The following is a 13786-nucleotide window of genomic DNA, read 5'->3' as shown; positions in this document are numbered from 1 at the left end:
TTGCTGGACTCGAACTGAACAGTGGAGTCAAGTCAGTCTACGCTGCAAAGACACTGCACAAGCTCCTCACAAAAATTCTAAACATAATTTGTAGGTACTCTTACAATCTTCCAATTAGTTTAAAGTTCATTTGATAGATGTTGTAGCTAAAAAGTGAAAAATTAAGAATTGTCAAATGTGTGACCGACTGGATAATTCCTAAATTATTTAAGTTGTGTCTTGGTTATGATAGTTATGGGGGTTGGAGACATTTGCAAAGTGCGTTTATATCATTCAGTTATTTGTCAGATAATGAGAACGAAGAATTAGAACATATTCCTCTGGATTACTAGTACAGGACGTCACTAGAATGAAATAAGTGTGTATTTATTTTCAGGTTTTAATGCAATAAAATGACCAAGTCACTTTGCAGGAGATCTATGAAACAAAATATGACAGCCAGCCAGATAGGATAGATAAGCAAAAAAGCTCAAAGAGATAGGATTTCCGAGAGGTTTAAAGGCAAGCTGTAGAGGGAAAATTCCATAGCTTCGGGTCCAGGCAGATGATAGCACATCACCAATGGTGGAAAGATGAAAATCAGGAATGCGCAAAAGGCCAGAATTAGATCAGCGCAGATATCTCAAGGGAGTTATGGAGGCCGGAACAGATTACAGACTTGGGGTGGAATTTTCTGTTTTTTTGACTGTCAACTCAGGCGGGAGTTGTGTGTGGTCTGCCAGCTCCACTGCCGGCATTTCCTGCCATACCTATCGACACTTGGCCAAAAAAGAACCCTGGAGAATGATCCCACGATGTCACGCCGAGGAGCCGGCTCTGAATGAGCCTGCCCCACCAGAAACCTCGGCTATCAAGAGATCGGGGTCCTCTTTCTAAAGGAAAAACTCCCCCCCCCCCCTCACGGACATGGGAACCCATCCCCCCATAGGCCTCCCCATCGGAAGCCTCCCTCCGGGTGCTCCCACCATCTGGGTACTGCCCTAGCATGGCCCTGTCATGCCTGGGGGTAGTACATACCTGTGTGCCCCAGGAGAGCTTTCTTTGTTTGGCCCCTGTTTGCCAAGAGGTGTTGTCACATTAGCTGGGTGTGGGGTGGGGAGGGGGGGGCGGGAGGTGGGCAACGGGGGTGTGAAATCCTAACATGGGGCTAATACAGTGAGGAACCCCACTAATGACACTTAAATGTATGATAATGGGCTTCCCGATGGCGGGAACTACATTATGGCGCAATCTAACCAAAACAAGCAGCGTGTATTCTGGGTGAGATTACCGGGGTCACGCTTGCAGAGCCGGGCACGACCCCACTATCTGATGACAATCTTTTTTCTTTGGTGTTCCCTGGCGAGGCCGCACTCAACCGCATTTCTTGCACTGAGGAGGGTAAAAATGGTGCTGCAGTCTCTCAAACCCCCCTCCCGACGCGGCCCCCAGACTCCCCCAACACCTCAACTCATCTATTGGGTGGGGGTCCTGGAGTCCCCGGCAACAAGAGCCGGTGCAGACTCGATGGGCTGAATGGCCTCCTTCTGCACTGTAAATTCTATGATATTAAAACTTCATAGGGGCAGGGCATGGGCAAAATGCCACCCTGGCACTGCCAGCTTGGCACCCTGGCAATGCCCCTGCCTGTTTGGCTGTGCCAGGCTGGCACTTTGGTGGCACTGCCCGGGTGCCCAGGTGGCACTGTGAGGGTGCCCAGGTGCACTGCCAGGGTGCCATATTGGCAGTGCCAAAGTGCCTGGATGGCATCAGCTGTTCCAGCGTGCCACCTTGCCCAGATCCGAACCACTCGGGAGCCTCCAAACACTTGGGAGACCCCCCCCCCCCTCAAGTGCCGGTCCCCATTTGTAGGGACCAGTACTAATCGGCGCCTGGCTGGGGGCCTGGTTGGGGTCTCCTCCGCGAGGTGGGTCGATCCTGGGGCCTGGTTCAGTCTGGTGAATGGATAATTAAGTGAGCTTTTAAACCCACTTAACTCTGCAAGTCTGGTTCCTGCCCATTGTGGGCGGGGCCCATACCGTAACGTCTCGCCGATATCTGGGCTGTAGATCGCCCTATAGGCACTGGCGGAGGGGCAGGGACAATCAGAACAGGAAATCCCGACGTTGTAAAAGTCATTTGTGGGTTCTGGAAAGGGAAGCTGGAGAAAAGACAGTAGTTTGCCAGCACGTTGGTCTTCTGATGAGGGCGTGGTGGCAGATTTAAAGGGGAATGTAGCAACATCTCAGAACAATAGAAGGAAACCCCACCTTTGAAAGCAGAAATGTTGAGTTTGATGTGGAACGCTTCACACCATGGGTAGAAAAGGGTTGTGGATGGGGGAGGGGCTTAAAATGAAAAGCCACTTGCCAACTGAACCGGATGCTGGGGAGGAAGTGAAAGGAAAAATAAAAATAAAATTGAGGCAAGACTTCCTCGCATCTGGGATTTCCAGGCTTCCTCCTAACGACCAGGCCTCTCCGCTATCCCCCCCCCCCTCCCCCCCCCCCCCCAACCCCAACACTTGTAAATAGCAGAGGGCGGAGGAAGAGCATTATCCTTTGTTAAGCAAAGAACTTGAATAAACTCCACACTTTTATAAGCCATTTTTACAAGCCAAGAAGATAATTGGAGAAAAATTCAGATGTGAGGGTGATATCTTTGCCATGATCCCAAGGGGATAAGGGAGCTCCAGTTTACGATGTACTTTGGATCATAGAATCATAGAATCCCTACAGTGCAGAAGGAGAGCGTTTGGCCCATCAAGTCCGAACCAGCCCTTGCTCCGATAGAGCACCCGACCTAAGCCCAGTACCCTGCCCCAATCCCCTTAACCCCACCTAACCTTTTGGGCAATATTAGCATAGCCAATCCAGCTAACCTGCAGGTCTTTGGATCAATTGGGTTTCTTCCCCTTCTTCTAAGTTGTTCTTGCAGGATGCAGATTAGGCACTGAAGCACGATCAATTACACAAAGACGAGAGTAGGATGTAATTGAGGCTTTATTACACTGAGATGAGTGGCCTTCTACAGCAGCTGACGAAATGGCTGCTGTACTGGGAGCACACATATTTATACTCTGCCTACTGGGCGGAGCCAGCAGGCAGGGATCTACCCCCATACCTGGTAGTACAAGGGCCTTACCGTAAAATGCCTATATCAACATCCTATATATACAATATATACATCAGTGGTGACTACCACAGGCACCACTGAGGCACACTCCCCTTAGATTGCGGGCTGACATTGGAGGCTAGCCCCTGTGAATTCCTCCTAGATTGCCCAATGAATGAATTGGGGCTGAGGTTTGCTGAGAATGTTCTGAGTCAATGGATGTTCCTGGCAGCTTAATCAATTCAAGAAGGATCATTAATGTTGAAGAGACGAATAGAATATCCGGTTGGGAGACTTTTTAAAAATCCATCTCTTTCATCCTATTTCAGGTTTCTGATTCTCCCTTCAGAGAAGCGGCTGGCTCTCTGATTTCCTTCTGTTCAGTGGGATGGTTGTCTCTTTAGCTCTTATAGGTGTGGGCTTCCATTCCAGACCGTCTATACATTTAAGATTCTGGTCAATAGTCACTCATAGGATGCTGACGGTGGAGGATGGTAATGCCATCAATGGGAGGTGGTTAGGTTCCCTTTTGTTGGAGGTGGACATTGCCCTACATTTGTGTGAGCTGAATGTTACCTGTCACTTAATCAGCCTAAGCCCAGATGTTGTCCAGATTAATGCAGTCAATTGTGGACTGTTTAATTACCAGAGCTTTTCCAAATGGATCTGAACACTGCAAACATCGGCTGTCAGCCCCCTTTCTGACTTAATGACAGAGGGAAGGTTGGGAAGGTTATTGATGAAGCGGCTGAGAAAGTTGGGCCTATATATAATCTTTATTAGTGTCACAAGTAGGCTTACGTTAACGCTGCAATGAAGTTACTGTGAAAGATCCCTAGTCGCCACACTCCGGTGCCTGTTCGGGTACACTGAGGGAGAATTCAGAATGTCCAATTCACCTAACAGCACGTCTTTCGGAACTTGTGGGAGGAAACCGGAGCACCCGGAGGAAACCCACACAGACATGGGGAGAGCGTGCAGACTCCGCACAGGCAGTGACCCAGGCCTGGAATCGAACCTGGGTCCCTGGCGCTATGAAGCAATAGTGATGTTGCCCTGAGGAAATCCTGCAGCATTGCCCTGGGGCGGAGGTGATTCGTCTGCCGTGACCACAGTCATCTTCCCTGATGCCCATTCCCTTCAGTTATTACAGGAAGGCCGCTTGTATCCACTGAAATAAGTAAATCTGATTTGAACTGTTTCTGTGTATTTTCACATGCTTTGAAATAACACAGTTTAACAACTCCTACCATGCATGATCTTACCAATTGTTTAAGAGATCCACATTTTTGGAAATGAGTGGGCCAACGAAACAAATATATACTCGAAATCACAAAGGAATGCTCTAATTATGTCCCTGGGATATGCCATTGAACAAGTAGATTAAAAAAGTCATTTTGTGTCAACAGGAGAAAATTGCTAAGACTCGTCCCGCTGAAGGTATTTATGGCAGAACTAAATTTGTAACACCAGCACACAGAAGAACTCTTCACCTCGCATGAATTCACCAATAACACGATGCTTATAGCCATTTTACAGCAATCCTCTGACGCAAGATTAAAAAAAACATCAAACGCACCATGCCTCCTCTATTTCTAAAACATTGGAGGCCCTTGTATATTCAGCCTGAGAATGTGTGCGTTAGACATTCTGCTTTGTTCCACGGTTGAAAAGATAAACATTTTGTGCTGGGTGTTAACTGACAGCCAATGTATCTGGAGCACTCAGATCATAAGAGCTGCCATAAAAAAAGACACAGCCAGGATCAGGGGTCCAAGTAGGTCAAGTCTACTCTTTGACTATAAAAAGATTTTCTTCATGGCATTTACACATAATGACAGGAATGCGAAGGCTTAAATAACAAGGTCAAGAGATGCTTCATGGTCTACAATAAATGAGAGCATCTAAATTAATCTTACTTTCTCAATGCCTTGGAAAGATAATAAGACCTCATATGCTTTGTAAAAGTACCGAGAGTACAGAACAGAGTTAAAGTCCAAATATAAATATTAAACAAGAGAACCATTTAGTAAGGAACATGTTTTCATGGAATCACAGAATGGTTATAGTAAGGAAGGAGAATTTCAGAAAAGCTGACCCGTTAACTGATGGTGCAAGTACGAAGGGACACAGATTTAAGATGCAGAAGATGCAGAGGGGGCTAGAGGAAGATCTTTTTTAGACATTGGGTGGTAACGGTCTGGAACTTGCTGCTGACAGGGGTGGCGGAAGTGGAAATTGTGAATGATTTTAAAAAAGGAAAATTGGATGAGCGATTAAGGGAAATAAACTGGGGTTTAGAGCTGGGGATGGGGATTGGACTGCTCTAAAGCGAGCCAGAATAGTCTCAATGGGCTGAATAGCTTTCTTCTGTAATACGTCAATGGGCGCGATCTAACAAAAAAAACCACAGAGTCCATTGTGGGAAGATTAGAGGGGTCGTTCCTGGTGCTTCTGGGGCTGGGATCGACCCAGCCATCTAACGGCGCTTTGAAGGTTTTTTTTGCCTCAACGGGGTACGTCCCGCCGAGGCCACACTCAGTCGTATTTCTTGAACTGAGGAACTCCCCTCATCATGGTGCCCCAATCCCTCGACCCCCCCCCCCCCCATCCCACCGACACAACCCTCCCAACACCCCATCTCACCGGTTGGGGGTTCCGCGAGCCCCCCCCCCCCCACCCCACCCAAACACAGCTCATACAGACAGGGCACCCTCAGTTTTGATTCCCAGCATGGGCGAAATTCAATCCGGGCACCTTGGTACTGCCAACCTGGCACCCTGGCAATGCCCCGGCTAGCCTAGCAGTGCCACCGTGGCACCCTGGCAGTGTCAGGCTGGTACCCAAGTGGCACTGCCAGGTTGCCAGACTGGCAGGCCAAGGTGCCAGGGTGGCATCAGCAGTGCCATGGTGCTACCCTTCCCAGATACCAACCACCCACCGGCCTCCAAACACCTGGGAGATCCCCCCGAAGTGCTGTTCCACCTGGTCCCCATTTGTGGGGAGCGGTGCTAAATGGCGCCCAAGCTGCGGTCTCCGCTCCGAGGCCGGTAGACCCAGGAACTGGTCAGATCTGGCGTCGGCAGAGTTAAGTGGCCTTTTAAGCCCACTTAACTCTGCAAGTCTGGGTCGTGCCCATTGTGGGCTGGATCCAGATTGCGACGTCGCGCAAGATCCCGTTAGACCTGGTGAGGCGCAGCGACCTTCAGGAATCCTGGACGATTCCTCCTGTGGGATCTACCGGCCGCGTCCTGTCCCAATTCTGGCGAGAGGCGTGGCCGTTAAATTGCACCCATTGACTCGAGATGACTTAGCTGAAAATGAATTTGAGTACATAGCCCAAAGAAGTCAACCAGTAAATTGAGAATAGACAGACAATCACCACTATTGTACTGAGATTAAAAACATTACTCCAGCATCCAAACACCTGAATGCTTCATCTTGCAATCCGCGATCACCTATATGGGTAATGTAGCCAGCCAAATAATTGATGTTTTGAAAATCAAATCAATCTTTTATTGTTGGCAACCTCATTAAATATTCATGTTGTGATTTTTCAATCAACAAGAAAAGCGAACCCGAAAGCAGGCACTTGTAATTTTAATACTTTAAAATAGTTGGATAACAATTTGAACCAAGGTGAACTACTGTGGAGTATTTCTCACCAGCTATGATTACAGGCTAGAAATTTGTAAGTGACATTAGAGTTTAAAGGGCCAGTCTATATAATTTCTGGCCAGACTTACTAATTGAAGAATGCCTTTATTCCTTAATTAAAATGACCAATTATGCGATGTAACTAAGTTTTATATGGAATTCAGTCAATGCACGGCAGTCATAATTTGCAATGTTAGTTGTAAAATTAGATCAAGTGTGACCTGGTACAACTTTGTACTGATCAGTATTAAATGTAGTCAGTGAGTGGCTGGCTGCACAGTAGATCAGCTTTCCACAGAAACCAGATGCCTAAACTACAAACAGCCTTAATGAGGATGCTTGCTATTTAATTGTCTTAATTTCCCTTTACTCCGGCTAGCAAAGTGTAAACTGCAGATGAGACAGAAGCTCATTAACTCGTACATAATGGAAAAGAAGAGAAACGCAAGTTATCTCCCTAGTCGGAGCCATGAGCTTAAAGCTGCACTTTGCAGGAACATTTATTTAGTCTAGTATTCTCACAGTACAACTTAAAACAATCAACTCCTGATTCCCTTTTAATTACTGAGAAATAAAGGTTGCTGAAATTGTTTTCAATTAGAGCAATATGTTATACAAGTAAATGAGTAGGAAGCACATACTCTAGTTTGGCAAAAGGTTACTCTCACAGGGACACCGGCTCCCTTTGAACAAATAGGATAAAGGTTAGTTAACTGTTACGAAATATTATTCTGCCCGTTATTGGAACATAGATTAAATCTAATCTGGGGTGCAAAACCTCTGAAGAACATGGGCACATCAATCTTCCTCGTTAACCCAAGGAAACGGAAACCGATACCCATGACTCGATTACGAGGACTGTACGAGAGAATGCATGCAATAGCAGGAAAATGCACAATTGCACTGCAGGAATCTACACTCCATGATAGCATTGGGCACAGGATTCAAAAAAATGTCCTGACCAGAAAGATCAATTTACTTCACTCACAATTCCTACCTGGAATCACAGACATGTGTAAAAGTATTGGTACAAAGGCCCATAGTTCTTTAATCTCTGAACATCCGTTATCATTCTTGGTACAATCTTGGCTGCTGAAGCATTTTAAGTGGCACAAAAGTACTGAGTAAGATCCTCCGCTGAAACTGAAGGAGGAAGAGACAGTGCCCTAATCTACTTGTTTACAGTACTATTGAGAATCATGGTGATTTTGCTTGTAAAAGTGCTGAAATCATTAGTTTGACCCTTGTGCAATCAGCATGATTATGTCATAGTGCTGAATATTATGACTGGGGGAGGGAAATACTGAGGAGATACAAGAAAGTAAAATGTGGATGGGAGACTTTTTCAAACTGTAACTGCTTTAAAACCACATATTTTCTCTATGACAAAAGAAATCAAGTCATGGAGTTTAAACATATTGGTTCTAACCTCATCATTTTTCTCTTGAAGTTTAGTGATTTGAGCTACGCTAATGAACAATTTGTCAGATGTTTTCATTTGAACGGTTTAACACACTATAAAAACTATTACAAAATAACTGTATTCGTTCGGAGGAGGAGGAGCAGTCTCTGTCAGGGAGAGAACCTGAGAACATCTGAGACCCTCAGAAGGTAAGTAAGTGATTTTTACTCATTTTTACCTTTTTCAAATTGTGTGTGTCGGGGGGAAACTGAAGTGACATCACAGAAAAGCTGTGGCCTGAGTGGCTGGTTGGGAATCTACACTAAATTAAAAAAATTAAGCATTGGTAACTAATTAAACATAATTACTTAATTATAATTTAGAGGGATATCTAAGCCAGCGATCAGAGAGTACTATATTTTGCTTTCGCATTTCTATTAGAAATCTAGTGCTAGGAAACAGATAGTTAACAGTAACTTTGAAATTTTTTTTTAAAATATATTTTTTAAAATTTAAATTTTAAATTTAATTAATTGACGCAATGTCAGTTAGAGGGGTGCAGTGCTCTGACTGTGAGATGTGGCAGGTCCGGGAGGCTTCCAGCGTCCCGGATGGCTTCATCTGCAGAAAGTGCACCCAACTGGAGCTCCTCACAGACCGCATGGTTCGGTTGGAGCAGCAATTGGATGCACTTAGGAGCATGCAGGTGGCGGAAAGCGTCATAGATCGCAGTTATGTAAATGTGGTCACACCCAAGGTGCAGGCAGAGAAATGGGTGACCACCAGAAAGGGCAGGCAGTCAGTGCAGGAATCCTCTGTGGTTGTCCCCCTCTAGTACAGGTATACCCCTTTGGATACTGTCGGGGGGGATAGCCTATCAGGGGAAAACAGCAGCAGCCAGAGCAGTGGCACCACGGCTGGCTCTGATGTTCAGAAGGGAGGGTCAAAGCGCAGAAGACTAATAGTAATAGAGGACTCTATAGTCAGGGGCACAGATAGGCGCTTCTGTGGACATGAAAGAGACTCCAGGATGGTATGTTGCCTCCCTGGTGCCAGGGTCCAGGATGTCTCCGAACGGGTAGAGGGCATCCTGAAGGGGGAGGGCAAACAGGCAGAGGTCGTTGTACATATTGGTACTAACGACATAGGCAGGAAGGGGCATGAGGTCCTGCAGCAGGAGTTCAGGGAGCTAGGCAGAAAGTTAAAAGACAGGACCTCGAGGGTTGTAATCTCGGGATTACTCCCTGTGCCACGTGCCAGTGAGACTAGAAATAGGAAGATAGAGCAGCTAAACACGTGGCTAAACAGCTGGTGTAGGAGGGAGGGTTTCCGTTACCTGGACCACTGGGAGCTCTTCCGGGGCAGGTGTGACCTGTATAAGAAGGACGGGTTGCATCTAAACCGGAGAGGCATAAATATCCTGGCCGCGAGGTTTGCTAGTGTCACACGGGAGGGTTTAAACTAGTATGGCAGGGGGGTGGGCACGGGAGCAATAGGTCAGAAGGTGAGAGCATTGAGGGAGAACTAGGGAATAGGGACAGTGTGGCTCTGAGGCAGAGCAGACAGGGAGAAGTTGCTGAACACAGCGGGTCTGGTGGCCTGAAGTGCATATGTTTTAATGCAAGAAGTATTACGGGTTAAGGCAGATGAACTTAGAGCTTGGATTAGTACTTGGAACTATGATGTTGTTGCCATTACAGAGACCTGGTTGAGGGAAGGGCAGGATTGGCAGCTAAACGTTCCAGGATTTAGATGTTTCAGGCGGGATAGAGGGGGATGTAAAAGGGGAGGCGGAGTTGCGCTACTGGTTCGGGAGAATATCACAGCTGTACTGCGGGAGGACACCTCAGAGGGCAGTGAGGCTATATGGGTAGAGATCAGGAATAAGAAGGGTGCAGTCACAATGTTGGGGGTTTACTACAGGCCTCCCAACAGCCAGCGCGAGATAGAGGAGCAGATAGGTAGACAGATTTTGGAAAAGAGTAAAAACAACAGGGTTGTGGTGATGGGAGACTTCAACTTCCCCAATATTGACTGGGACTCACTTAGAGCCAGGGGCTTAGATGGGGCAGAGTTTGTAAGGAGCATCCAGGAGGGCTTCTTAAAACAATATGTAGACAGTCCAACTAGGGAAGGGGCGGTACTGGACCTGGTATTGGGGAATGAGCCCGGCCAGGTGGTAGATGTTTCAGTAGGGGAGCATTTCGGTAACAGTGACCACAATTCAGTAATTTTTAAAGTACTGGTGGATAAGGATAAGAGTGGTCCTAGGATGAATGTGCTAAATTGGGAGAAGGCTAATTATAATAATATTAGGCGGGAACTGAAGAACATAGATTGGGGGCGGATGTTTGAGGGCAAATCAACATCTGACATGTGGGAGGCTTTCAAGTGGCAGTTGAAAGGAATTCAGGACCGGCATGTTCCTGTCAGGAAGAAGGATAAATACGGCAATTTTCGGGAACCTTGGATGATGAGAGATATTGTAGGCCTCGTCAAAAAGAAAAAGGAGGCATTTGTCAGGGCTAAAAGGCTGGGAACAGACGAAGCCTGCGTGGAATATAAGGAAAGTAGGAAGGAACTTAAGCAAGGAGTCAGGAGGGCTAGAAGGGGTCATGAAAAGTCATTGGCAAATAGGGTTAAGGAAAATCCCAAGGCTTTTTACACGTACATAAAAAGCAAGAGGGTAGCCAGGGAAAGGGTTGGCCCACTGAAGGATAGGCAAGGGAATCTATGTGTGGAGCCAGAGGAAATGGGCGAGGTACTAAATGAATACTTTGCATCAGTATTCACCAAAGAGAAGAAATTGGTAGATGTTGAGTCTGGAGAAGGGTGTGTAGATAGCCTGGGTCACATTGAGATCCAAAAAGACGAGGTGTTGGGTGTCTTAAAAAATATTAAGGTAGATAAGTCCCCAGGGCCTGATGGGATCTACCCCAGAATACTGAAGGAGGCTGGAGAGGAAATTGCTGAGGCCTTGACAGAAATCTTTGGATCCTCGCTGTCTTCAGGGGATGTCCCGGAGGACTGGAGAATAGCCAATGTTGTTCCTCTGTTTAAGAAGGGTAGCAAGGATAATCCCGGGAACTACAGGCCGGTGAGCCTTACTTCAGTGGTAGGGAAATTACTGGAGAGAATTCTTCGAGACAGGATCTACTCTCATTTGGAAGCAAATGGACGTATTAGTGAGAGGCAGCACGGTTTTGTGAAGGGAAGGTCATGTCTCACTAACTTGATAGAGTTTTTTGAGGAGGTCACTAAGATGATTGATGCAGGTAGGGCAGTGGATGTTGTCTATATGGACTTCAGTAAGGCCTTTGACAAGGTCCCTCATGGTAGACTAGTACAAAAGGTGAAGTAACACGAGATCAGGGGTGAGCTGGCAAGGTGGATACAGAACTGGCTAGGCCATAGAAGGCAGAGAGTAGCAATGGAAGGATGCTTTTCTAATTGGAGGGCTGTGACCAGTGGTGTTCCACAGGGATCAGTGCTGGGACCTTTGCTCTTTGTAGTATATATAAATGATTTGGAGGAAAATGTAACTGGTCTGATTAGTAAGTTTGCAGATGACACAAAGGTTGGTGGAATTGCGGATAGCGATGAGGACTGTCGGAGCATACAGCAGGATTTAGATTGTTTGGAGACTTGGGCGGAGAGATGGCAGATGGAGTTTAATCCGGACAAATGTGAGGTAATGCATTTTGGAAGGTCTAATGCAGGTAGGGAATATACAGTGAATGGTAGAACCCTAAAGAGTATTGAAAGTGAAAGAGATCTAGGAGTACAGGTCCACAGGTCATTGAAAGGGGCAACACAGGTGGAGAAGGTAGTCAAGAAGGCATACGGCATGCTTGCCTTCATTGGCCGGGGCATTGAGTATAAGAATTGGCAAGTCATGTTGCAGCTGTATAGAACCTTAGTTAGGCCACACTTGGAGTCTAGTGTTCAATTCTGGTCGCCACACTACCAGAAGGATGTGGAGGCTTTAGAGAGGGTGCAGAAGAGATTTACCAGAATGTTGCCTGGTATGGAGGGCATTAGCTATGAGGAGCGGTTGAATAAACTCGGTTTGTTCTCACTGGAACGAAGGAGGTTGAGGGGAGACCTGATAGAGTTATACAAAATTATGAGGGGCATAGACAGAGTGGATAGTCAGAGGCTTTTCCCCAGGGTAGAGGGGTCAATTACTAGGGGGCATAGGTTTAAGGTGAGAGGGGCAAGGTTTAGAGTAGATGTACGAGGCAAGTTTTTTACGCAGAGGGTAGTGGGTGCCTGGAACTCGCTACCGGAGGAGGTGGTGGAAGCAGGGACGATAGTGACATTTAAGGGGCATCTTGACAAATACATGAATAGGATGGGAATAGAGGGATACGGACCCAGGAAGTGTAGAAGATTGTAGTTTAGTCGGGCAGCATGGTCGGCACGGGCTTGGAGGGCCGAATGGCCTATTCCTGTGCTGTACATTTCTTTGTTTGTTCTTTGTATTAAATGTTTGCAGCTTGTGGGAAGCATTCTTGCAATCACTTTTAGAAACTCAGTATTACTTCTTCATTTAATATCACTTCTGAAAGAAAATGATTGCTCGAATTAACTGCAATTACCATCAAACTAGAAGCTACACACATCCATGGTCTGAGTTTTCAAGATGGCTGGGCCCAGTCACCAGGTGGAATCAAACTGGCTGGCAGCTCTCCAGTCTCTTTGGGAACAGCGCCACAGTGGCCAGAAGAGGCACTTCAGCCAGTTGCCTGGAACTAAATACTGGGAATCAGAGGAGAGATAAGGGGCAGGAATCCCCTTAATGGGTAAGGAAAGTCTGGGGGGTCCCCAGGTGAGGTTGATGGTCATCCTGGGAGATAGGCCGGTAGAGAGGGAGGGAGGAAAGTCCCAGGATCACTGGGATGTAAATGGGGGGGGATGGGGGGGGGGGGGACACTCAGACCACGCAAGGTTCACCTCTGTTCATTTTCAGGTCTGCCCTCCTGATCTGTCATCCGCTCACCAGCCTAAAAATTGAGGCTTGGCAAGAAAAGGCCCTGAAGGGACCATTAAGTGGCCAATCAAGGGCTTTAATTGGGGCAAGTGCAGGCTTCCCGTCCGAGGCACTAGAAATTGTGACCAGGTCGAGGCAGAGGGGATCCTGGAGGAAATCCCGTCCATGGAATTTCAAGCATGCTCTCCCCCACCCCCGCCCTCCCCCATCTCAGAACCCAACTGGGGGAAAGGTACAATTCAGGTCCATGTTCTTCAGGGGCTTTACACCCCAGCCCAATATTAGATTTAAACTATGTTCTGATAAGACACAGAATAATATTACTCAACATTTATCTAATCTTTATCCTATTTGTCTTCAGGGAGCTGGTGTCCCTGTGACAGTAACTGGAACGCTGCCGTTTTGCCAAACAAGAGTATCGACTTCCTACTCAATTACATGCATATATCCCTGCATGGGCCTATCCTCTTTAGGCAAAAGCAACATGCCCAGGCATTGGACCTTTTCTGAATTCAACGAAAGCATGGGGAAATATAGCTTCCGTGTGCATTGTCCATGGCAACATCTCAACCAATCAAAGCTGACTTTCCAACCAATCAGTGTCCCTTTTCTCATGAAGTATAAATTGTTGCTCCCTTTAA

The 13786-nt window shown here is 46.7% G+C and overlaps 1 protein-coding gene across 3 annotated transcripts in view; it reads right to left on the bottom strand.

Moving 5' to 3' along the window:
- LOC140396542 (transcription factor EC-like) overlaps nt 1-13786 on the bottom strand; it is a 150437-nt gene that overhangs the window by 127676 nt on the left and 8975 nt on the right. Inside the window, exon 1 of one of the 3 annotated variants that reach the window (XM_072485272.1) lies at nt 7748-7873. The exons of the other annotated variants lie outside the window; for them this stretch is intronic. The gene's annotated coding sequence lies outside the window, so the exon portion shown is untranslated. Of the gene's footprint in view, nt 1-7747; nt 7874-13786 lie in introns of those variants that run through there. 3 annotated transcript variants of the gene reach the window in all.

Source organism: Scyliorhinus torazame, chromosome 19 (genome assembly GCF_047496885.1).
Source record: "Scyliorhinus torazame isolate Kashiwa2021f chromosome 19, sScyTor2.1, whole genome shotgun sequence".
Classification (NCBI taxonomy): Eukaryota; Metazoa; Chordata; class Chondrichthyes; order Carcharhiniformes; family Scyliorhinidae; genus Scyliorhinus; species Scyliorhinus torazame.
Note: the sequence above shows the minus strand (reverse complement) of the source record. Positions and strands in the feature narration are given on the sequence as shown.